At 42.0% G+C, this 22316-nt stretch overlaps 1 protein-coding gene across 1 annotated transcript in view; it reads right to left on the reverse strand.

The window, feature by feature from the left end:
• RASA2 (RAS p21 protein activator 2) overlaps window positions 1-22316 on the reverse strand; it is a 214701-nt gene that overhangs the window by 150235 nt on the left and 42150 nt on the right. The window lies entirely within an intron of this gene.

A 22316-nucleotide genomic window follows, 5' to 3' on the forward strand; every position in this document is an offset into this window, starting at 1 on the left:
GGAGTCAGTATCCGCCCACATGCCTGGACGGATACTCAGCTCAGCCTCTCAGCAAGCCGCTGAGAGTCAGAGCCGGCTGCTTCTGCCCCTCCATAGCCCAGCGCTCCAGTGAGAGCAAAGCAGAGAGCTGCTGACGGACAACAGCTCTCTCCTCGCGGAGCTGTGAGAACCAAGCAGACCGATGCTGCATCCACCTAGGTAGGTAGGAATCTAAATTTAAAAAAAAAAAAAAAAAAAAAAAAAAAAGGAAGAACACAAACACACACACACACACACACACACACACACACAAAATACATCTTTAAGCATATGCTATATTCTGAAGAAAGTGTTGATGCAATTACAATTTAAGCAGAGCTGTAGTCAAATGTGACAATAAATAGCCCAGCTTTTGCAACAATATTCACCTTCAATCCTGTTGACTAGACAGTGAAAAAATAAGTATCACAGGGATAAGCTCATCCCTGTGTTATTGCGTTTTAGCCACCTATCAGCATGCTTCTTGTCAGAACACAATATGACTGGATCCTTGTTCTGCTTCCTCCACTCACACTTATGCCCTGCCCTGTGCAGGGACTGCAAATGGTGTATAACCAAGTCAAAAGTGGGTACTCGCACTGCTTGCTTTAACCACTTCAGCCCCGGAAGGATTTACCCCCTTCCTGACCAGAGCACTTTTTCCAATTTGGCACTGCGTCGCTTTAACTGCTAATTGCGCGGTCAGGCAATGCTGTACCCAAACGAAATTTGCGTCCTTTTCTTCCCACAAATAGAACTTTCTTTTGATGGTATTTGATCACCTCTGCGGTTTTTATTTTTTACACCATAAACGGAAAAAGGCGGAAAATTATGAAAAAAAATGATATTTTCTAATTTTTGTTATAAAAAAAAACAAACAAACTCAATTTTAGTCATACATTTAGGCCAAAATGTATTCGGCCACGTCTTTGGTAAAAAAAATGCCAATAAGTGTATATTTATTGGTTTGCGCAAAGGTTATAGCGTCTACAAGCTAGGGTACATTTTTTGGAATTTACACAGCTTTTAGTTTATGACTGCCTATGTCATTTCTTGAGGTGCTAAAATGGCAGGGCAGTACAAAACCCCCCCAAATTACCCCATTTGGAAAGTAGACACCCCAAGGAAATTGCTCAGAGCTCATTGAATGTTGCATATCAAAACTTTGTGATAAAAAGTGAGGTTTGCAAAATACTCACTATACCTCTCAGCAAATAGCTTGGGGTGTCTATTTTCCAAAATAGGGTCATTTGGGGGGGGGGGGGGTTGTGCCACCTGGGCATTCCATTGCCTCCAAAACAGTGATAGGCAGTGAAGAGTGAAATCAAAAATTTACGCTCTTAGAAAGCCTGAAGGCGGTGCTTGGTTTTCAGGGTCCTGTACGCGGATAGGCTCCCAAAAAGTCCCACACATGTGGTATCCCCATACTCAGGAGAAGCAGCAGAATGTATTTTGGGGTGTAATTTCACATATTCCCATGGCATGTTTGAGCAATATATCATTTAGTGACAACTTTGTGCAAAAAACAAAAAAATTTGTCACTTTCCCGCAACTTGTGTCAAAATATAAAATATTCCATGGACTCGACATATCTCTCAGCAAATAGCTTGGGGTGTCTACTTTCCAAAATGGGGTCATTTGGGGGGGTTTTGAACTGTCCTGGCATTTTATGCACAACATTTAGAAGCTTATGTCACACATCACCCACTCTTCTAACCACTTGAAGACAAAGCCCTTTCTGACACTTTTTGTTTACATGAAAAAATTATTTATTTTTTGCAAGAAAATTACTTTGAACCCCCAAACATTATATATTTTTTTAAAGCAAATGCCCTACAGATTAAAATGGTGGGTGTTTCATTTTTTTTTTCTTTCACACAGTATTTGCGCAGCGATTTTTCAAACGCATTTTTTGGGGAAAAAAAAAAAAAAAAAACACACTTTTTTACATTTTATTGCACTAAAACACACTATATTGCCCAAATGTTTAATGAAATAAAAAAGATGATCTTAGGCCGAGTACATGGATACCAAACATGACATGCTTTAAAATTGCGCACAAACGTGCAGTGGCAACAAAATAAATACATTTTTAAAAGGCCTTTAAAAGCCTTTACAGGTTACCACTTTAGATTTACAGAGGAGGTCTACTGCTAAAATTACTGCCCTCGATCTGACCTTCGCGGTGATACCTCACATGCATGGTGCAATTGCCGTTTACATTGGACGCCAAACCAACGCTTGCGTTCGCCTTAGCGCGAGAGCAGGGGGGACAGGGGTGCTTTTTTTTTTTTTTTTTTTTTTCTTTTCTTTATTATTTTTTTGCTTTTTTATCTTATTTTTAAACTGTTCCTTTCATTTTTTTTTTTTTTTTAATCATTTTTATTGTTATCTCAGGGAATGTAAATATCCCCTATGATAGCAATAGGTAGTGACAGGTACTCTTTTTTTGAAAAAATTGGGGTCTATTAGACCTTAGATCTCTCCTCTGCCCTCAAAGCATCTGACCACACCAAGATCGGTGTGATAAAATGCTTTCCCAATTTCCCAATGGCGCTGTTTACATCCGGCGAAATCTAAGTCATGAAATGCTCGTAGCTTCCGGTTTCTTTGGCCATAGAGATGTTTGGAGCCACTCTGGTCTCTGATCAGCTCTATGGTTAGCTGGCTGAATCACCGGCTGCATTCTCAGGTTCCCTGTTGAGACAGGAGAGCCGGAGAAAAACAGAAGACGGTGGGGGGGGGGCATTCCCTCCCACTGCTTCTAAAAGCAGTCTAGAGGCTAATTAGCCGCTAGAATTGCTTTTACATGAAAGCCAACCGCTGGCTGAAAAGAATGATACCAAGATGATACCTAAACCTGCAGGCATCATTCTGGTATAACCAAGTCGTGAATGGCGTACCTGAAGACAAAAAAAATGGTTAACAATAAAACACAGTAAACGGTAAAGTATAAAAAAATTGCATACCTGAAAAGCAAACATAAAACATAATAACATAATAACAATAAAACATTGCAGAATAGAATACAGTAAAAAAGAGCAGAACAATAGAGAGAGAATAGAGAGAGAGAACAATAAAACTACTATTTTTTTTTTTATTTTATATTTTTTTTGTGTTTTTTTTTTTTTTTTTTACACTTTTTTTTGTAACTAACTTTTATAACTGTAACCGGTTCCAGGTTCGGGTCTCTCAAAATGCGATGGCATCTTGGGAGACCCTGTGAAAGTGTGCCTAGTTTGTGCAATGCTGTACCCTACGCTAATACTCAACTAGTGCATGGTAGCGTTCAAAACATTCACCAATGCAAAAACCAGAATTGTCAGGACAGGAGGGAAAATAATAGCGGGTGTCGCGCCTATATCCGCACTTGCTGCAGAAACAACATCTTTTTTGGGGGGGTTAGTTGGGTAGGGGTACTCGGGAGGACATAAAGAAAATGCCTCTCATGCAGCCGACTGCATTTGGTTGGGGATGTGAATGGGGGAAGTACGGGTGCTGCAGAAGCGGTGGGTTCCCAATTAGGATTGGCGAATGCAGCAGGAAGGGCACTATGGGCACGACGGGCCTGTGTTTGTCTTCTTGGTGGCAGCGGGACACTACTTGTGCTTGCCACCTCATCAGCTTGAACTGCAATTATGGGACGCGCCACGTGACCAAGTGTTACTGCAGTGCTGGTTTGACTACGACCGGGGTGTACTAGGCCGCTGGTGCTTGCCAGTTCACCAAAACGCTACCAAAAAAACTGTTAGCGATCGCAGGGATCAGGCCTGACTCTGAACGCTGCAGTTATACGTTTAGTGTTTTGTAAGTGACAGTGATCGATCGATACTGCACTTGGGTGGGCTGGGCTGGGCCGGGCGGAGGGGCAAAACGCAGGTGCTAGCAGGTATCTGGGCTGATCCCGCTAACACTGCATTTTTGGGAACCCTAAACTGCTGGGGACGCTAGTATAGATCTGATCGGATCAGATATTGATCTGTTCAGATACTACACCACTAAGGGAGGTGTATGCTGCGTGCGTGGGTGTTAGCGGTACTGGCGCTAATCTGACACTGCCTGGGGTGACGCATATCACCGCCGGGCAATCAGGGGCTAAGCCTTTATTCGGTAATAAACGGCGGGTGCCCTGACACTATAAAAAATAAACGAACTAACCAGCGTCACCCGTAACGGTTATACAGTGATCAGTGGTGAAAGGGTTAACTAGGGGGCAATCAAGGGGTTAAAACATTTATTCGGTAGTATATGGGGGTCCCTGTCGCTATAAAACGCTGACGGCGAATCTAAATATTTACCTCCCTAACTAGCGTCACCAGTGACACTAATACAGCGATCAGAAAAATGATCGCTTAGCGACACTGGCGACGGGGGGTGATCAAGGGGTTAAAACTTTATTGGGGGGGGGGGGGGTCAGGGGGGTACCCTAGACCTAAAGGGGGCTAATACTAACTGCCCTCCCACACTAACTGTCACAAACTGACACCATGCAGTAATCAGAAAAAAAAACTAAACAAAAAACACTGCTTGGTGTCAGTGTGACGGACGGGGGGGGGGGGGGGTGAGGGGTGATCGGGTGTGTGCCTGGCATGTTCTACTGAGTGTGTGTGTTGGTGCACTCACATTCCAGTCTTCTCTCCTCGGCGCCGTAACGGAAAATGCCGAGCCGAGGAGAGATGACATCATTTCCTCTGCCTCTGTGTACAATACAGAGGCAAGGAAATGATCCCATTGGCTGGGAGTGATCGCGGGGGGGGGACGAACGGATGGCCTCCCCCTCACCACCGATCGCCGGGGAAGATTTAGAGCCTTTCAAGATGTGCAAGCTGCCCATTTCAATGCACCCTTATACCATCAAAGATCCAGGATTTAGTAGTGACTTTTAATAGCAAGCTGGAAGGTCCCTCCCCTCTTTATTCTGGAGGACGTGGTGCCCATGGTTGCCAAAAAGAATGTCAAATTTTGATTGGTCTGCCACGGAGCAGTTTTCCACTTTGCAACAGACCATTTAAAATGAGCTTTGGCCCAGAGAAGATGGTGGCGTTTCTGTACCATGTTCAAATGTGGCTTCTTTGCAGGAGAGAGCTTTAAACTTGCATTTTTGGATAGCACAGCAAACTGTGTTCTCAAAGTGATTTTTGGAAGTATTCCTGAGCCCCTGCAGTGAGGTCCATCACAGAATTATGTCTGTTTTTAAGGCAGCGCCATTTCTAGGCCCGAAGATCACGGGCATCCAATACTGTGTTTTGGCCTTGCCCAGAGATTTTTCCAGAGTCTCAGAATCTTTTGATACTATATACTGTAGATAATGATATATTTAAAGTCATTACAGTTTTACGTTGAGAAACATTCTGAAATTGTTCGATAAAATTTAGAAGCAGCTTTTCACAGATTGGTGAACCTCTGCCGATCTGTACTTCTGGGACACCGACTCAACATGCACATGCTCTTTTTATACCCAATCTTGCTACTGTCCTGTTGTTATTTAATCTAATTAGTTGCAAAATGTTTTTCCAGCTCTTCCTGGTTAGTACCACTTTTCCAGCTTTTTGTTGCCTTGCCTTGAAGTTGCTATCACCAATTTCAAAATTAACTTATGGTATTCTTAAAATTGTACATTCTCTCAGTTTAAACATTTGATAGGTTTTCTTTTGTGAATGAAATATGGGCTTGAGAGATTTGAAAATCATTGCGTTCTTTCAGTAGATGTTACACAGCATCCTAATTTTTTTGCAATTGGGGTTTTTCAAAAAAAAAATTACCTGTAAAATCCATTTCTTGAAGTACATCGCGGGACACGACGAGACGCAGGTAATAATCATGACTACCTGAATTATGCCTCATGTGTAGGTGAATGTACACTGGCAAAAACAAAGACCCTCTATACAACCCCTCCTACTCAGGAAGCTCCTCAGTTTTGTAACAAGCAATGAAGCCCCCCAAAAATAGGGGAGGGACCTCTGTGTCCTGTGATGTACTCCTAGAAATGGATTTTACCGGTAAGTAAAAAAAAAAAAAAAAAAAAATTATAATAATCAAAATTTTCTTTTTCGTACATTATGGGACACAGAACAGACTACAATCATGACTACCTAGGATGTCCCATTGCACATGAGGGGAGGGAGACCCCATCGGGCACAAGGAAATTACGTCACAGCCTGCAAAACACTGCAACCAAAAGCAGCATCCTTGACAGCCTTATATCCACCTGGTAAAACCTTGTAAAAAGGTGTGAACCGAAGACCAGGTTGCAGCCTTGCAAACCTGAGCCACTGATGTCTGATGACAGATGGTGCAAGTGCTCCCAACATCCTAGTAGAGTGACCCTCTAATTGAAAAGGCAGAGCCTTATCCTTCAAGTGAAAGGCTTGGCCAATAAGCCGATGGATTCATCATGAAATGGTCAACTTAGAAGCTGCCTGACCTTTCCTAGGACCCTCAAGAAGGATGAATAATGAATCCGACTGCCTAAATGCTGTAGAAATTTTAAAATAAACCTTGACTGCCTAAACCACATCTAATGTGTGCAGGTGCTTGTCTCCCAGCGACTGAATCCTTGGGGAAAAAAAAAAAAAGAAGAATGAATAACAAAGAAGAAGAAAGAAGAAATAACAAAGAAGAAGAAAGAAGAAATAACAAAGAAGAAGAAAGAAGAAATAACAAAGAAGAAGAAAGAAGAAGAAAGAAGAAGAAAGAAGAAAGAAGAAAGAAGAAAAAGAAGGAAGAAAGAAAGAAGAAAGAAGAAAGGAAGAAAGAAAAGAAGAAAGAAGTAGTAAGAAGAAGTAAGGTAAACCAATATGCGGATTTAAATGAAAAACTAGACACCGCCTTCTGCAAAAGGACAGGAGTATAATATAGTACTACCTTGTCCTGATGGAGTACTAAAAATGGCTCCTTACAGGAAAGGGCCCCCAATTCTGACATTCCCCTTGCCGAAGTAATTGCCACAAAAAAAACAAAAAAAAACACCGGAGTTAAAAGGACTATTGGAATCTCATGAACTAGCTCAAAAGGCAGTTTCTGCAAGACAGAAAAAAACAAATTCAAGTCCCATGCAGACAGGGGAGACTTAACAGGAGGAACCATACCCCCTGAACAAAAGTGCATATCAATTAGAGGCGATTGGTCTCTAGAAAAGAAGCCGCCAGGGCCGATGTCTGGCCTTTAATGGTACTTAAGGCCAAATTAATTTCAACCTAATTTCAAGGACATATAGGAATTCAAAGTCCTAGGATATATGTTTCTGGAGGAATTCTTTTTGGCCTTCAATAATACAGGTATGAGTGCATCAGAGACCCCTTAATCCTTCAGAACCCGGGTTTCAAAAAACAAGCTGGTAAATCAAGCCATTGTAAAGCAGAACACAATACTCAATGCTGAGACAAGAGGACTGTCTGTGCCAGAAACATCCAAGGGCCGTCGCCCACCAAGTTCACAATGTTGGCGCATTATGGGGTTGATTTACTAATCAACTAAATTCACTAAATGCAAATAGTCTGTGCATTGCAAGTGCAGTTGAGGGGGTTCTAGATCTGAGGGGAACATGCAAGGGAAGAAAAAAAAAAAAAAAAAAAAAAAAAGCAATTTTGCTTGCACATGATTGGATAGAAATCAGCAGAGCTTTCCCTCAGATCTAGCGCAACTGCACTTGCAGTGCACAGACTATTTGTCTTTAGTAAATCAACCCCTATGCCTCCTGGGCCAAGCTGGCATGACTAAAATTACCAGCATTTTTTTCTGCCGGATCCTGCGAAACAGACCTGGAAATGCTCCCATGGTGTTACTAGGGCATCCACACAATTGCCTGTGGATTTCTCATCCTGGAGACAAACCTGTCCAGCTTCGTATTGAACCTGGATGATAAAATGATAAACATCTGATGTGTCCCAATGCCAACAAATTGCACTGAGCTCCTCAGGACGAAAGGACCACTCCCCCGGAATCAACTGCTGGCGACTAAGGTAGTCTGCCTACCTAGGCTCCACACCTGGGATATAGATCACCTACAGGGCCAGTACGTGACGCCCTGCCCTGACCAGAATACGATCCGCTTCCATCTGGGCAACCCGACTTCTAGTGCTGCCCTGATGGTTGATACAGTGCCTTGAAAAAGTATTCATACCCCCTTGAAATTTTCCACATTTTGTCATGTTACAACCAAAAAACATGAAAGTATTTATTTGGGATTTTATGCGATAGACCAACACAAAGTGGCACATAATTGTGAAGCGGAAGGAAAGCGATAAATGGTTTTCAACAATTTTTTTTTTACAAATAACTATTTGAAAAGTGTGGCGTGGATTTGTATTCAGCCCCTCCGAGTCAATACTTTTTGAACCACCTTTTACTGCATTTACAGCTGTAAGTTTTTTTGGGGAAGTCTCTACCAGCTTTGCAAATCTAGAGTACATTTTTGCCCATTCTTCTTTCCAAAATAGCTAAAGCTCTGTCAGATTGGATGGAGAGCGTCTGAACAGCAATTTTCAAGTCTTGCCACAGATTCTCAATGGGATTTAGGTCTGGAATTTGACTGGGCCATTCCAAACACATGAATATACTTTGAACTAAACCATTCCATTGTGGCTCTGGCTGTATGTTTAGGGTCGTTGTCCTGCTGGAAGGTGAACCTCCCTCCCAGTCTCAAGTCTTTTGCAAAAATTATATATAAATATCACGCTGTCAAAAATAGCAAACGTAAGTAAGCAGCTAACACATACAAGTGACCTAATCCTGTAGCTACAACCAAATAAAGAAAAGTGTAGTGCTAACAGTTATGAACATAATCAGTAATCATGTATATAGTTTATGATACATAAATGTGTATAATAATTTTTAAGAACCAATACACATTAAGTCCATAGTGTAAAGAAAAAGTGCTGGTGATACACTTATACAGTCTCCAAAAAAAATAGTAAGAAAGTCTTTAAAGAATATATAGCACCAAAAAATTGTGAAGAAACTGTGTGTGTGTGTGGATAGAGGATCAAGTCTTTTGCAGACTCTAACAGGTTTTCTTCTAAGATTGCTCTGTATTTGGCTCCATCCATCATCCCATCAACTCTGACCAGCTTCCCTGTTCCTGCTGAAGAAAAGCAACCCTACAACATGATGCTGCCATCACCATGTTTCACAGTGGGGATGGTGTGTTCAGGGTGATGTGCAGTGTTAGTTTTCCGCCACACACAGCGTTTTGCTATTGGGTCAAAATGTTCCATTTTGGTCTCATCTGACCAGAGCACCTTCTTCCACATGTTTGCTGTGTTCCCACTGTCAGAAACCATGAATCAGACTGAGACAGAAGTACAATTAACCACCTCAATACTGTGCATTTTCGCCCCCTTCCTGCCCAAGCCATTTTTCAGCTTTCAGCGCTGTCGCAATTTGAATGACAATTTCGCGGTCATACAACACTCGACCCAAATGAAATTGTTATCATTTTTTCCCCACAAATAGAGCTTTCTTTTAGTGGTATTTGATCACCTCTGCGGTTTTTATTTTTTGCGCTATAAACAAAAGAAGAGTGACAAGTTTTAAAAAAAAAAAAAACACAATAATTTTTACCTTTTGCGATAATAAATATCCAATTTTTTTTTCTTTAAAACAAATTTTTTCTCAGTTTAGGCCGATATGTATTCTTGTACATATTTTTGGTAAAAAAAAAAAAAAAAAAAAAAAATCGCAATAAGCGTATATAGATTGGTTTGCGCAAAAGTTATAGTGTCTACAAAATAGGGGATAGTTTTATAACATTTTTATTTTTTTAAATTTTTTTACTAGTAATGGCGGCGATCTGCGATTTTTATTGTGACTGCGATATTGCGGCGGACACATCGGACACTTTTGACACATATTTGGGACGATTCACATTTATACAGCGATCCGTGCTATAAAAATGCATTGATTACTGTATAAATGTGACAGGCAGTGAAGGGGTTAACACTGGGTGGTGATGGAGGGGTTAACTGTGTTGCTAGGGGAGTGATTCTAACTGTAGGGGGCGGGGACTCACTAGGGGAGGAGACCGATCAGTGTTCCCCTGTACTGGGAACACACCATCGGTCTCCTCTCCTCTGACAGGACCGTGGATCTGTGTGTTTACATACACAGATCCACGGTCCTGCTGTGTTACCGGTAATCGCGGGTGCCCGGCGGCCCCCTGGTGGCCTAAGAAAGCGAGGACGTCATATGACGTCCGCCCGCAACGAGAGCTGCGCCGCCTGGCCGTCAATTGACGGCCAGCGGTCGGCAGGCGGTTAAAGAACACTTGTTTAATATTAAAAAAAAAGGTAAACAGAGTAAACGTAGTCAAAACATAGCCAGAGTTCAGGAACCGGAACGGATAGTCAGACAAGCCAAAACATCAGGGAGCCAGAGAACACCAAGCAGGATCTGGAGCCAGAAGTAATATCAGCCAAGCAAGTCTTTAACAGGAACACAGGAGAGAGTCTGTAAAGATGTGACCACGGCTAAGGCAGAGATCATCTGGACTGAACAGCTTAAGTAGACATGGCTGACTCAACAGGTGAGTCACTGTGGAGAGATAGGAGCTGGCAATTAGCCGACAGCTGAGCGGCCAGCTCAAAGGAGAAAGGGCTGAGCCCAGCCCTGACACCCACATGGCTTCTCGCAAACTGCAAAAAAACAGGACTTCTTATGGCTTTCTTCCTGCCACTCATCCATAAAGGCCAGATTTGTGGAGTGCACGACTAATAGTTGTCCTGTGGACAGATTCTCCCACCTGAGCTGTGGATCTCTGCAGCTCCTCCAGAGTTACCATAGGCCTCTTGGCGGCTTCTCTGATTAATGCTCTCCTTGCCCGGCGTGTCAGTTTAGGTGGACAGCCACGTCTTGGTAGGTTTGCAGTTGTGACATACTCTTTCCATTTTCGGATGATGGATTGAACAGTGCTCCATGAGATGTTCAAAGCTTGGGATATTTTTTTTATAACCTAACACTGTTTTAAACTACTCCACAACTTTATCTCTGACCTGTCTGGTGTGTTCCTTGGCCTTCATGATGCAGTTTGTTCACTAAAGGTTCTCTAACAAACCTATGAGGGCTTCACAGAATAGCTGTATTTATACTGAGATTAAATGACACACGGGTGACACACATTTACTAATTAGGTGACTTTTGAAGGCAATTGGTTCCACTAGATTCTAGTTAGGGGTAACAGAGTAAAGGGGGCTGAATACAAATGCACGCCACACTTTTCACATTTGTTTGTAAAAAAAATGTGAAAACCATTTAGAACTCTTTTACACTGATGGTGTTTTTCAAGCGCTTTAGCGCTAAAGATAGCTCAGCTGCAAACCCAGTGTAAAAGCCCGAGTGCTTTCACACTGGTGCGCTGCGATGGCAGGGCATCACAAAAAGTCCTGCAAGCAGCTTCTTTGCAGCGGTGAATACACTGCTCCTATAGCGCCTCTACCCATTGAAATCAATGGGCAGCACCACCAGCACACCGCGCTATTCGGCCGCTGCCCCGCTAGCGACCGAATAGCGCCGCTAAAACGATGATAAAGCGGCGCTGAAAGTAGCACCACTTTACCACCGATGCCCGGGCACTTTCAGTGTGAAAGGGCTCTTCTTTTTCTTACAATTCACAATTATGTGTCACTTTGTGTTGGTCTATCACATAAAATCCCAATAAAACATATTTACATTTTTGGTTGTAACTTGCAAAATGTGTAAAATTTCAAGGGGTATGAATACTTTTTCAAGGCACTGTATATGCCACCACCATGGTGGCAACGACAGAATCCTCCTATTCCAATCCAACAGGATATTTCTCTGGAACAACCTGGAACAGAACTATGCATGTGAAATTGCCTCAAACAATGCAACCATCCCCAGCAAACTCATGCAAATTTAGATATATATGCTGCTGTGAGCCTGAGTCAGCCACTCCTGCCCCCTCTCCAGCCTGGAGCTCCAGTGAGTGCTAGAAGGGCATAGCAAAGAGTGGTGACTCTTGGAAAAGTTTATGTTTACCTATCCCCACAACAGTCCCTCTAAAGGATATATATTAATTTTGCCATATAAGTTTACATTTGGTATTATTTTTCAGAACTAGGAATGGTCTCATGGCATATTAATTCTCTCAGGTATTTTATCCCTATATGTACCCCTTATGGATGACCATAAACCGTTGGATATATAAGCGAACCTAGAGCCCCTTGGCCTTTCATGGGTTTTTAATGTTCAGAGAGTATTGTGGTTCTGCCCATCATTTGTGGTTGTCCTGGTGAGGTGCTCGCAGCCCCTGTGTCTGCCTGTGAGACATTTATACCTTATTGCCATGCGAGAATAGTTTTGGATGTTCGATTAAAACATTTTTAGAGAGACAGAGATAATAGAGATGATAGAGATGATAGATAGAGATGATAGATAGAGATACACACATTGCTCAAAAAGATTTAAGGGGCAGTGTCACTACTGATGGCATGAGGCGATACTGGGACCCTATAGAGGTTGCACAGGCAGTCCAACTCCTCCAGGATGGCACATCAATACGTGCCATTGCCAGAAGGTTTGCATTGTCTCAAAGCACAGTCTCAAGAACATGGAGGACATTCCAGGAGACAGGCAGTTACTCTAGGAGAGCTGGACAGGGCCGTAGGAGGTCCTTAACCCATCAGCAGGACTGGTATCTGCTCCTTTGTGCAAGGAGGAACAGGATGAGCACTGCCAGAACCCTCCAAAATGACCTCCAGCAGGCCACTGATGTGAATGTCTCTAACCAAACAATCAGAAACAGACTTCATTAGGGATAGCACACCTCTGGGACGTTAGGCGTCAGTTCATTCGACACCACCAGGTTCCACCTCAGTGATGCCCTGGTCCGGATCTGGGAGGAAATACCCTAGGACACCATCTGTCGTCTCATTAGGAGCATGCCCCGACATTGTCAGGCATGCATACAAGCACACAAACATACATGCACAAGCATACACATACAAACTACGGAGTACCATTTTAAGTTGCTGCAATGAAATTTCAGCAAAATGGACTAGTCTTCTGCATAATATTTTAACTTTGATTTTTAGGGTGTCTTTGAATTTAGCCCTCTGTAGGTTGAGAATTTTTAGTTCCAGCAAACGATGTGGCATCTTTTCATTCCTAGTATAGACATCCAGCATGATATTTTTCTCCATTGAGATCTGATGTAAATAAATTATAATATATATACACACACACACACACACACACACACACACACACACACATACATACTATAAAGCTGCCCTTTGGCCATGAAATGCCTTGGCATTATTGGAAAGGACACCATTATTTCAACATAAAGTAAACTATGTCAAACTATCCATAATACTATATATGGGCCTATGTCCTTTCCGTTTTTGACAGTTCTAGATGTATGGGTTGTAAAAGTTTAAATATATTCTTTTGGTTTTATACAGACCCCCCAGCATGGTCATTTTAACCACTTGTGGACCAGCCGCCGCAGCGACGGAGCAAATGCGCGTGTGCCCAGTGGCCGCAGGGCACCTGCGATCGCTCCTGAGAAAGAGCAGAGATCTCTGTGTAAATAGACAGATCTCCGTTCTATCATGAGAGAGGAGACAGATCTGCTGTTCATACCAAGTATGAACAGCGATCGGTCGCCTCCTCCAGGCAGTCCCATCCCCCCAGTTAGAATCACTCCCTAGGACACACATTTAACCACTTGATCGCCTCCTAGTGTTAACCCCTTCCCTGCCAATGACATTTATAGAGTAATCAGTGGGTATTTTTAGCTCTGATCGCTGTATAAAATGTCACTGGTCCCAAAAAAAAAAAAAAAAGTGTCAAAAGTGTCTAATCTGTCCGCTGCAATGTCGCAGTCCAGCTAAAAATCGCAGATCACCGCCATTACTAGTAAAAAAAAACAAAAAAAAAAAAAAAAAAATTATAAATAAAATCCTAAAAATATATCCCCTATTTTGTAGACGCTATAACTTTTGCACAAACTACTCAATATACGCTTATCACAATTTTTTTTTACCAAAAATATGCAGAATGCATATCGGCCTAAACCGAGGAAGAAATTTTTTGGGGGGATATTTATTATAGCAAACAGTTAAAAAAAAATGCAATATTTAAAATTGTTGCTCTTTTCTTGTTTATAGCGCAAAAAATAAAAACTGCAGAGGTGATCAAATACCACCAAAAGAAAGCTCTATTTGTGGGCAAAAAGGGACGTCACTTTTGTTTGGGTACAGCGTCGCACGACCGTGCAATTGTGAGCTAAAGCGACGCAGTGCCGTATCGCAAAAAATGGCCTGGTCATTAAGGGGGCAAATCTATTTCTCTACCCCTCAGCTCACTCCCTCTGTCTCCTCACGTATCACAAATTCACTATCAGATATATCAGTCTGGATGTTACACCACTTCCTCAAACTCAATCTATCCAAAACCGAACTTATCATTTTTCCTCCCACATATGCCCCTTCCCCTTATCTCTGTCAAAATCGATGGCACAACTATAAGCCCATCCCACATGCCAAGGTTCTAGGTGTAGTCCTGGACTCTGAACTCTCCTTTAAGCGCCACTGTCCAAATCTAGCCGCCTCAACATCTCCAAAATACGCCCCTTTCTAACTAATGACACAACAAAGCTCTTAATTCACTCGCTAGTCATCTCTCACCTCGACTACTGCAACTCCCTTCTCATTGGCTTACTTCGACATAGTCTATCACCTCTTCAATCCATTCATGAATGCTGCTGCCAGACTCATCCACCTTACCAATCGCTCCGTTTCTGCTACCCCTCTCAGTCAATCCCTCCACTCAACAAATTAAATTCAAAATACTAACAACTACTTACAAAGCTATCCACAATTTAGCCCCCAACTACATCACTAGCCTAGTCTCTAAATACCATCCTACTAGTTCTCTTCATTCCTCTCAAGACCTCCTGCTCTCTAGCTCCCTTTGTCACCTCCTCCCATGCTCACCTCCAGGACTTTTCCAAAGCATCTCCAATCCTATGGAATGTCTTACCCCAATCTGTCCGCTTATCTCCTAATCTATTAGCTTTTAGACAATCTCTGAAAACCCTCGTCTGCAGAGAAGCCCATCCTACCCACACCTAATAACTGTTTTTTTTCATTTTCTCCATCAGCTCACCCCCCACAGTTGTTAACTTTTGTTTCCACTTGACCCTCCCTTCTAGATTGTAAGCTCTAACAAACAGGGCCCTCTCATCCCTCCTGTATTGATTTGTATTGTAAGTGTACTGTCTGCCCTCATGTTGTAAAGCACTGTGCAAACTGTTGGCGCTATATAAATCCTGTATAATAATAATAATAATAATAATAATAATAATAATAATAATATCCTTCTGGGGCTTAAGTGGGTAAATATGATGAAAATAATCTTTTTTTATCTATAAAAATTCTATTGACATGGTTCATGGGCTACGTACCTGAAAAGTCTGGTTTTTCAAACACATTTTTGTTTTGAAAGTGTACTGGTCCAATGTACAGTCAGCAGCTACCTACTAACCATGTTCACCTAGACAAAATGCAGGAGCTAATATTTTCGATGCCCTTCAGAAAAGCTTATTGAGGCTATATCTGCCAGGTCCTCTCCTTGCCTACCACCCTGCAAGTAAAAGATATTCAAAGCCTGTTGAAGAAAGAAGAAAAACCTTCCACACTTTGGGCAATTAGTATGCCAAGCCACCCATCTAACAGTCTAAATAGGCTAACCAACCTTTTCATCAGTGATGTGGCCCCTTCTCCAAAGCTCTACTCTAGTAAGTACTGACATGCAGCAGGGGGGCAGCCATTATGAAAAGAGACAGATCATTAGCATACTAAGCACACTCTTATGAACAAGCAAAGAGGAGGTTGAAGAAAAACTATTTTACTGCATTACAGATTCTAAAAAGGCACTTTGCAATTAGTGTTTTTTTCTAATGTTTAATTCACTGAATACACCTTGTTGGAAGTTACTTCATTTGGAGTGATCTTTGTCATAACTTAGGTTTCTATGGGCAGCTCCTGAAGAAGCACTCTGCCAATTATCATTCCTGTGCAATACAACTTGCTATTTACCATGTTTCTCAGCAAACATTATTTAACTGCAATATCATTTACCAGATTATCCACCAACTGATTAGGAAGCACTTCACAGAATATGCACAGACTTTTTTTACATCAGCATCTGCGTCAAACCGCAACATGCTAAGCATACCCCTTCACCTACTAAAGATATAGCATGACAAAAGGCAGCTAAAGGTATATACAAATCTCAACTTTTCTGGTTCCTTTTTCTTGTAAAACTTGTGCTTGGCCTGGACCCTCCTACCTCCCTGTCGATTCTATAATGTGATTGCCATTCCTTTAAAAAGTGAAGATGCCAAAAGCTTACATATAATTTCAACTATCTGCTTTAGCATGCAACTTTTACTGAGAGAGACCTCTGCTTACACCCAGGTTTGTGGCAGAATACCTTCTCAGTGGACCTAGACTTACTCATCAGAAGTTCCCGCTAGGCTTAATGTACATGGGACGTTTTTACAACCTCTCCTGAACTATTTAACTTGACAGATAGTAACCCATGTTTAAAATGTCCGTTTACCACATTTACATGCCGCGTTTGCAAAAAATTATAATTTTTTTTTTTTTTCAAAATAACCAAAAATGAAAAAAAAAAATGCCTGTAAACGAAACGCGGCTAAACGCGAGTTACCGCGTTTAGAAGCGTTTGGTGTCTGAAACGACGGAAACTTCGGCGTCTGAACTCATTTTTTTGCCTTCAAAGAAAAGCCTATAAAAACGATATTAAAACGAACCTGTGTACATGTACACATAAGATAACATTGGATGAGTTTAGGGGCAGTTGAAAAAAGCATCCATCTGTTTACCAGCAGCAGTGTACATGAGGCCTAAGTCTAGAAGAACTGAGACCAGAGAATGCCTAGGCGCGATCACGTGAAAAATGGCACTGCTGCTTATCAGAATTACATTTTGTTTGTCACATTACATGGAATCCCTGCTAGACAGCCAAACTTTAGGATTTCAAAATTATAATACACTTTTGTTTAGAAACACAATCCCTTCTGGCTGATCTATGCAAGATGCAAGGATTGTTAACAAAACTTTGTTGTTGATTCCTTTTTTTTCTGCTCTGAGGCTTGGTTCACACTTGTGCGATGCCAGACAGACATTGCATGTGATTCGCAACCCATTGCCGTGCAGATCACATGCGATTTCTGTGCAATGCAAATTCAGCCACACAGTTTGTATGGCTGAATACGCATCGCATTCGCACCAAAATGGTGCTGGACCCTTGTTTTGGTCCGCACTGAAATCAGATCCAGATGCGATGCGGAACTGGAATCGCGCTGGTTCACGCATCGCAGTGTGAACCCAGCCTGTTTCACCATGTCCTTTGCAGACATATTCTGAATGGGAGGGTCTGGATCATTATAATCCCTTGCTGCACTGTTCGTGTTCCAATGTGAACAGCTAAGTGTGTGCATCCCCATAGAATTATATAACCCTTGGAGTCACTAAAATTTGACTTTTATCTTAGTGCAGACGTCTAAGAAAACCAGCCAATCACACAAGCAGGAAATTATATTTCTGGGGGTGTTCCATACACCAATGGTGTATAGAAAACCTCTAGGTTGCCAAATTGCATTGAATTTTAGAGAAAATTACTGCAGATTGAAAATGATGATAGGTTTTTTTTTTTTATAACATAAAAGTACAATATGACTTGTCTATCAATTGTACATGCTACTTTTTTTTATTTATCATATTTTATTCCAAAAAAAAGTGATGTTATCCTTTAATAGAGCCACTTTAAACCCATACTACACTTACCTAAGCACACAAACTCTAGGGCTTCTGTTGTCAGATGTCAGTTACCTCCTTGTAGGTAACTGGGTGGGAGAAAACCCATGCAAACACAAACAAAACACTATGCAGTAGGGTTGCACCGATACCGATACTAGTATCTGTGCTGATAACGAGCATTTGCACAAGTACTTGTACTCGTGCAAATGCTCCAATGCTTAAACCGATACCTGGAAAAGAACAGGCATCACTCCTGGAAGTCAGTTGGCTGAGAGGATGTCAACACCCTGGCAGCAGTGGCAGGTGAGCTGGAAGGGGGAGGGGCGCAGCAGCTATGTTCCCAATGCCCAGTGTTCTGTCAGAATCGATGACCCGTCATATGCGATAACGGAAGTGATGTTCCGTCAAAACACCGCAACGCCCATCTTGGTAAACCTGCACTTGGCCGCTGCAGTCAGAAGGCAGCAGTGGACATATAGTGAACGCTATCTATGGGCTGGGTGTAACAAGATGTCAGCTGCCACCTTCTGACTGCAGGCTTACTACGGCCGAGTGCAGTGTGTACCAAGATGGGCATTGCTGTGTTCTGACAGAACGTCACTCTGTTACCAAATATGATGGGTCGCCGATTCTGACGGAACAGGCACTTGTCTGTCTTGCTAGCAGAATTGAATCCTTTAAATATTAGTTGTCTCCATTATGCCAGCCAATTGCCAGTCAGTGCTGCCTTTCAGTGCTGTGCCGCCCATCAGTCAGTGCCACCTATGAGATCAGTGCTGCATAGTAGTGCCGCATATCATTGCCGCACATGACGTAAAATAAATAAGTACATTTTTTTTTTTTAAAGTATCGGTAATCGGTATCGGAACTTGGGAGAAAAAAAAAAAAAAAAAAAAACCCCAAGAAAATAAAAAAGTGCCACACTACTTATATTATTGCATCCACTCATGCCAGCTTCTACTTATGATACTCCTGCAGTATTGAAAGCTTGCATTGATTCATTTCCAGTGTGGCTCAGACACTACCCCCACCCCCACCCCCACTATTTCCTCACAGGATTTTACTGACAGCAGCAGGAGCTAACGGGTAGGAACAAGGAGTGGGACATTTTTTTACCTTAAAGCGGAGTTCCAGCCTGTACTAAAAAAAATTTAAAAACATTAAAGTTAAAGTCTTACTAGTTAAATACTGTAGCTGCTAACTTTTAATATAAGAACACTTACCTGTCCAGGGTTCCCGCGATGTCAGCACCCCAAGCCGATCTGTACATCGGCTTCGGGTGCAGGCGCCAGCCTTTCTAGTAAGGGAAACCAGCAGTGAAGCCTTCAGGGGGCAGAGAGCAGACAGCAATAAAAACCCAATATAGGTGTTCTAATCCATCTCCACTCTAACCAAAAAAAAAAAAAAATTTAAAAAAAAAAAAAAAAAAAAAAGGAAAAAAAAGTTTTGCCTTTAGTTATAAAGTGCTTTAAAGTGTTGCTAAACCCAGGGCCCTGCATTCACTGTATCTGGTCTCCAACAGTACATGAAATTATCTTAGTACATATAAACAGCAAAATACCCTTTTTTAATCAGCGGTATATAGCAGTCTTGTGACTTATCTGGTTAAAGCTTGTAGGAAAAGTTTTCATTCTACTGACTGTCCAATGAGGCTGCAGGACCCCTAACCCTATGTCTGGACATTGCTGATGGGCCCTGTGCTGATCACATGTACCCTCCCAAGAAAAAAAAAAAAAGTTCTCAATCAATAAACACCAAAGTGAGCATGTGCAGAGTGACTCCAAAGGCTCTGTCTTATCAGGAGATGGATTGGGGACAGGGGAGGATCAGAGAAGACAGGATCAAATGGCCTTTACACAATGAAGAATATTAACCCTTTAGGTTCCACAGTGAGTATAACAACCATGCTTTTCTGCATATACTGACTGATTTCACTATTGTGGGTTTAGTTATACTTTAAGTTGGTATGCTGTGAGGGGTGAGCACACAGCTGAATTCTTGTCCAGCAATATTACAATCACCAAACATAGCTTGGTTCCTCCTTTGGCCTCACATTATTACATTTGTGAAGGTTTTGGTACTTTTGTGTGCCAAGTTGAGATGATTAGTTTGAGCTCCTTTAAAAGTAAATTTTTCACTGTAGGTTTAGTGGTCATTAGTGATCCTTTAACTGAAACAACCGTCCAATACACACTGCAAAAAACAGACAAAAATCAAACTGTGAATGATAAAAAAAGGGTTATCCAATATTTGTTAGCACAGCATAGTACATTCAAGTTTGACACACTCCTTCGAACAAACGTGGTAAGAAAATGCAAATGGTTTTTTAGACCTCACTATTTACTGAGGGGGAGCAGGACAAGTGGCAGAGCGATTAGAGAAACAAGAAAGGGATTTCATAACATTCAGTAGGAAATTTTCTTACAAAAACACCAGAACCAGAGATGATCCTTAGTGTGTGGGTGGAAGACACAGAGCAAGAACAGATCACTTACTACAGAAGGATGTCTTGGCTTGTAGTATTTAAAGGGGATGCAACATCCAACAAGGATGCTTTACCACTATAACCATATCACTATAAAACGGTCTTTCCATATACACTAGGCAATATTTGCCCATTTTACAGTAAAATAGTACTGATGGTAACATTAGAAAAAAAATGTTTTTTGCTTCACAATGGCCATTTCAGCTTTGGGTACAATCATACCTGTGTAAGGCTTTTTGTCTTATAAACCTTCCTCTAGAGCAGTTGTATTCTGTAGCATGGCATAAAAACCCAACTCCAGGGAAAAAAATATGTTTTCTTGCAGTGGGGCCGCCCCACAATACAAGGGTTAAATTCTCGCTAGGGGACAGGAAAAGCAGTTTTAAATTACTCAGCCCTCTGCACTCCTGGCAGACGATGCACTCCCCTATGTTCCAGTGGTGAACGGCTTCTCAGCGTCCTCGTTTCTAATGCAGGGCTATGGGCTTTGCATTTGTCTTGATGACATCAGGATCATCCAACCGCCACAGCATAAAAGAGAACGCTGCAGGGATGGGTTGTACAGCACAGAGGAGCCTACAGATGCTGAGGATCAGGCAAGTAAAACTGCTTCTCAGTCCCCTATATGTAACAAGTATTTAAGCCAGTTAGCCAATCAGGAGAGAGAGAGGGGACGGGGCAGATCTGCAGTTCCATGTCTGAATGGACACACAGAGCTGTAGCTCGGATTGGGTGCCCCCATAGCAAGCTGCTTGCTGTGGGGGCACTCGATGGGAGGGAGGGACCCGAGAAAAGGAATATCCGGTCTGCTCTGGGGCGGCACAGTGGTCTAGTGGGTAGCACTCTCGCCTAGCAGTAAGAAGGGTCGCTGGTTCGAATCCCAACCACGACGCTACCTGCCTGGAGTTTGCATGTTCTCCCTGTGCCTGCGTGGGTTTCCTCCGGGTACTCCGGTTTCCTCCCACACTCCAAAGACATGCTGGTAGGTTAATTGGATCCTGTCTAAATTTTCCCTAGTATGTATGAATGCGAGTTAGGTACCTTAGATTGTAAGCTCCTTGAGGGTAGGGACTGATGTGAATGTACAATGTATATGTAAAGCGCTGCGTAAATTGACAGCGCTATATAAGTACCTGAAATAAATAAATAAACCTCTGCAGTGCGGAGATTTCCCCACTGCAAAGAAGGATTTTTACATTCCCTGGGGCTCAGTTTTAAATGTAGTCAGTTTATTGCATTTTACATGTTAGCACCCTTAGGGTAATTTCTCATGGGCAAATGATCGTGCACCAATTAATTATTTTGTTGTTATTCTGTAATAAATAAAATAAATCATATGATGATCTTACTGGAGTCGACAACATAGAAACAGGACTTACACCATTTTCAGCAACACAGTACACCACAAAATTAGCACACTGTGGTGTGCTGTATTGCAGACAAATTGTCAGTCACTGTAAATCTGTGTTTGAATGGCGCTGTCAATGAATGGCATTAGAATGTTTGCAGCTAATCATGCATTTTACAGCATAGTATTGCAATGTATTAGGTATGGAGCTAGTCTTTTGGATATGGAACACATTGAGCAATGTTTACCATACACTTGTTCTTTTGCCATCACCTTGCATTTGTTTTATTGAGAAAGAGAAGAGAATATTTAGTTAAATGACCACTGGCTAAACATGGTCATTACAAGACTTTCATATTGTTACTGGCTTTCACCTTCATAGATTTTACTGTAATAAATATAGTGGTCTGTAGATTAGCCAACAGGGGAGTGCTGTGTGGCTCAATCCTCTTTCTGCACTAAGCTTGAGGTGATTGTAGCCGTATTAGTGCACTTGTGACAGAAACAACTGAAGTGATATTAAAGAGGAGCTCCAGGCTCCCCCCAAGAAATAACCTACAAATACTGTAGCTGCTGACTTTTAATATAAAGACACTTATCCGTCCAGGGATCCAGCGATGTCCTCACCCGAACCAATTCTTCAATTCTTCTCGGC

The sequence above is a fragment of the Aquarana catesbeiana genome, linkage group LG04 (assembly GCF_042186555.1).
Source record: "Aquarana catesbeiana isolate 2022-GZ linkage group LG04, ASM4218655v1, whole genome shotgun sequence".
NCBI classification, from domain to species: domain Eukaryota; kingdom Metazoa; phylum Chordata; class Amphibia; order Anura; family Ranidae; genus Aquarana; species Aquarana catesbeiana.